General features: G+C 41.3%; 1 non-coding gene across 1 annotated transcript; it reads left to right on the forward strand.

Moving 5' to 3' along the window:
* Window positions 1-601: 601 nt before the first annotated feature.
* LOC112731110 (small nucleolar RNA R71) lies at window positions 602-708 on the forward strand. Its single transcript, XR_003166902.1, has one exon. It is a non-coding gene; the product is annotated as a small nucleolar RNA R71 (small nucleolar RNA).
* Window positions 709-3,702: the final 2,994 nt, after the last annotated feature.

Genomic DNA, 3,702 nt, shown 5'->3' on the forward strand with positions numbered 1-3,702 from the left:
AGGTAGAAGGATGAGGAGTGTTATTTTGGTTTTGATATGGATGTAGAGAGGTGTTGTTATGGTGGTGTTGATATGTTCTCTGTGTGAATTATTGGTGAGCTGCATTGGTGTTGGGATTGTGACGTCTCTGATCTTGGCCTTGATCTTGTTGATTCCCCCACCCAAAGTTTGGGTGGTTCCTCCATCCAGGGTTGTAGGTTTTGGAGTATGGATCGTGGTTTTGCCTAGGTGAATTCCCAATGTAGTTGGCTTGCTCCTGCTCACTCTCTACCTCTGTATTCACTCCCTCTTGGGTTGTTGATGAGGTAGTGATTGCTGCTACTTGGTTCCTCTCCATCTTCTTGGTGAGGTCAGCTAATTGCTTGGTAATGAGCTTGTTTTGGGCCAGCAGAGCATCTACATTGTTTAGCTCCATCACTCCTCTAGTGTTCCCTCTTTCGGAGGCATAGAAGTAGTCATTCTCTGCTACAGTTTCAATGACATCTATGGCCTCCTCAATGGTCTTCTTCTTGTTCAGAGATCCCCCGGATGAGTGGTCCACTGCCTTCTTTGATTCATAGAAAGGCCTTCATAGAAAATGTGCAGCTGCACCCATTCATTGAACATATCTGGTGGACACCTCCTTGTTAGGTCCTTAAACCTCTCCCATGCTTCATATAGAGTCTCACCATCCTACTGCCTGAATATTTGTACCTCAGCTCTCAGCCTGTTGATTCTTTGAGGAGGATAGAATCTGGCTAAAAATTTGTTCAACACATCTTCCTAGGTTGTCAAACTCTCCTTAGGGAAGGATTTCAGCCATTTAGATGCCTTATCCTTGAGTGAGAAAGGGAACAAAAGAAGTCTATAGGTGTCAGGATGAACACCGTTAGACTTCACAGTATCGCATATCCTCAGGAAGGTGGTTAGATGTTGATTGGGGTCTTCTTGGACGCCTCCTCCGAATGAACAGTTGTTCTGAACAAAGGTGATGAGCTGTGGTTTTAGTTCAAAGTTGTTGGCATGTATGGTTGGCTTTTGAATGCTACTCCCACAGTTTCCTGGGTTTGGGTTGATGTAGGAGCCAAGAACTCTTCTCTCTTGCCCAGCATGATTTGCTAGACCTTCTCTGCCATGGTTGTGAGCCTCTTCTTCATGAATGTTCTCCATATTCTCCTCTATGTTTGGTTCAATGTACTCTTCCTCTTTCTCAGCACCAACTACTCTCTTTCCTCTTGCTTCCCTCCTTAATCTAAGGAAGGTCCTCTCAGGTTCATAATCAAAAGAAGTTGAAGCCCCGCTTCTCCTCCCTGTCATACAACCAACAAGGTACAAGCAAGGAAATAGATCCAGAAACTATTCTAAAAAAAATGCTGTTAGTGTGAGTGATGCAATATATCAAACAGTTAATGGGTGAGTGAAACAAAGTGTAAACAACTGAAATGAAGGGGTTAAAGGGATGGGAATACAAAACAACTGAAACCGAAAGTAAAGTGCTCAAATAGAAATTTAAATCAACAAAATAACAAATGCTCAATCTAGTGATCCTCCAACTTAATCATTGTTGATACAAAATCAATCCCCGGCAACGGCGCCATAAACTTGATACGCGAAAAACTTGTCTCTCAACAAATTTTCTTCGGCAAGTGTACCGAATTTGTCGTCAAGTAAAAACTCACAATAGAGTAAGGTCGAATCCCACAGAGATTGATTGATCAAGCAACTTTAATTAGAGGAATGTTCTAGTTGAGCGAACCAGAATTTGATTTGAGATTTGCAGAAAATTAAATGGCGGGAAAGTAAATAGCAGAAACAGTAAATGCTAGAAATGAAGAGCTGAATGTAAATGGCGGAAAGTAAATTGCAGAATCTTAAACGGGAATGGGTTAATTGCTCATAAAAGTAAATGGCAGAAATTAAAGAGAATGGATAAGATCAGAAATGGGGAGTTCATTGGGCTCAGGAGATGTTGCATTCTCCGGATCAAGTTCATTTTCATCTCTTCCTCAATCAATGCATTCAGTGATCTCCTTGGCAATCTTAAGTGATCGAATTCCAATTTCTTGGTAATTCAATCTCTCAAATCTTGATCAATAGCCAATTCCTTGGTCAATTGCTCATGAGAAGAGATGAAGTATGGACACTGATTATACCACATGCATTTCTCAAATCAAGTGTTGATAGGATTATAGTCACATATCCATCCAAACCCAATTTGGTCCAGCATGAGAAAGCATTTCTAGCATGATCTCTTCATTCCCCTTTCAAGGTTCAGAAGAGATCCAAGTATGAATAGCTTCTTTTCCAAGATAACTACCCAATTGGATGAAGATCGAAAGCTTTCAAGTAAAATCAAGAGAAAAGATAGAAGAAGGAGAATGAAAACTAATATTGATCCATCAAATTATAACAGAGCTCCCTAACCCAATGAAAGGGGTTTAGTTGTTTATAGCTCTGGAAAATGAAAACCAAGATGGAGAATACATGATGAAAGTAAAACTAGAAGTACAGAGAAAGTAAAATACAGAGAGTAGTTCTATGCCAAAAGCTCCCTAAAGTTTCTAACTCTCTAAATTAATTCAAAGCTACTCCTATATATACTACTCTTCTGATCTTCTAGTTGGCTCTTTAAGTCTTGGGTATGGGCCTCTGAATCTTGAGTTTGAAGCAGTTATCCCTTTTCCTTAGGCTTTGCTTGCAGAGAGAAAAGGTGAAGGTGAAGTAGGCAGGGACTTTGGCTCAGACATTAGTGGTGTCAACGTTAAGTGAAAGTGTGGGTTCGAGAACGTTACTGACAATCACCTTTTTCACTAACGTTCCTAACCCAAATATGATCACGTTGACTTCAACGTTAGTGGCACTAATGTGACCACTAACTTTGCCTCTTGGTCCTTCGCACACGTTATTGGGACTTACCATTCCCAATAATGTGGAGAGTCCTCCCTTGTCCCTACGTTAGAGTCCACGTTAACTAGGTTAACGTGGCTTCTAACGTAGTAATGCCAATTCTTCGAGAACGTTAGTGACACTTACCTTTGTCACTAACGTTCCAATGTGCCCCTATTTCCCATGTTAGAGTCCATGTTAACTAAGTCAACGTGGCTTCTAACGTAGTCATGCTAGCCATCTCCAACGTTAGTGACAAAGGTGAGTGTCACTAACGTTGGCTCATCATCTCTTTATCCACGTTAGCTCCCACGTTAACTTAGTTAACGTGGAAGTTAACATTGCTCATGGTGGCTCTTGGTGGTTCACCCCAACGTTAGTGACAAAGGTAAGTGTCACTAACGTTGGCTATCAATTGCTCTCTCCACGTTAGCTTCCACGTTAACTAAGTTAACGTGGGAGTTAACGTGGCTTATGGAGGCTTGGTCAACGTTAGTGACAAAGGTGAATGTCACTAACGTTGGCTTCTCTTTTGCTTCTTAACGTTAGAGTCCACGTTAACTAAGTTAACGTGGCTCTTAACGTGGCCACTTATGAGCTTGGCCAATGTTAGTGACAAAGGAGAGTGTCACTAACATTGGCCTTGTTGTCTTCTTCCACGTTAGAGTTCATGTTAACTTAGTTAACGTGACTCTTAACGTGGACTTATGATGGCTTCGAGGGCGTTATTGGTGATTACCTTTCTCATTAACTTTGCAAGTTAGCACCCATTTCACGTTAGAGGTCACGTTAGTAGGACTAACGTGACTGCTAACGTGGTTCTTCTTTGCTTCCTTT

Source organism: Arachis hypogaea, chromosome 12 (assembly GCF_003086295.3).
Source record: "Arachis hypogaea cultivar Tifrunner chromosome 12, arahy.Tifrunner.gnm2.J5K5, whole genome shotgun sequence".
NCBI lineage: Eukaryota > Viridiplantae > Streptophyta > Magnoliopsida > Fabales > Fabaceae > Arachis > Arachis hypogaea.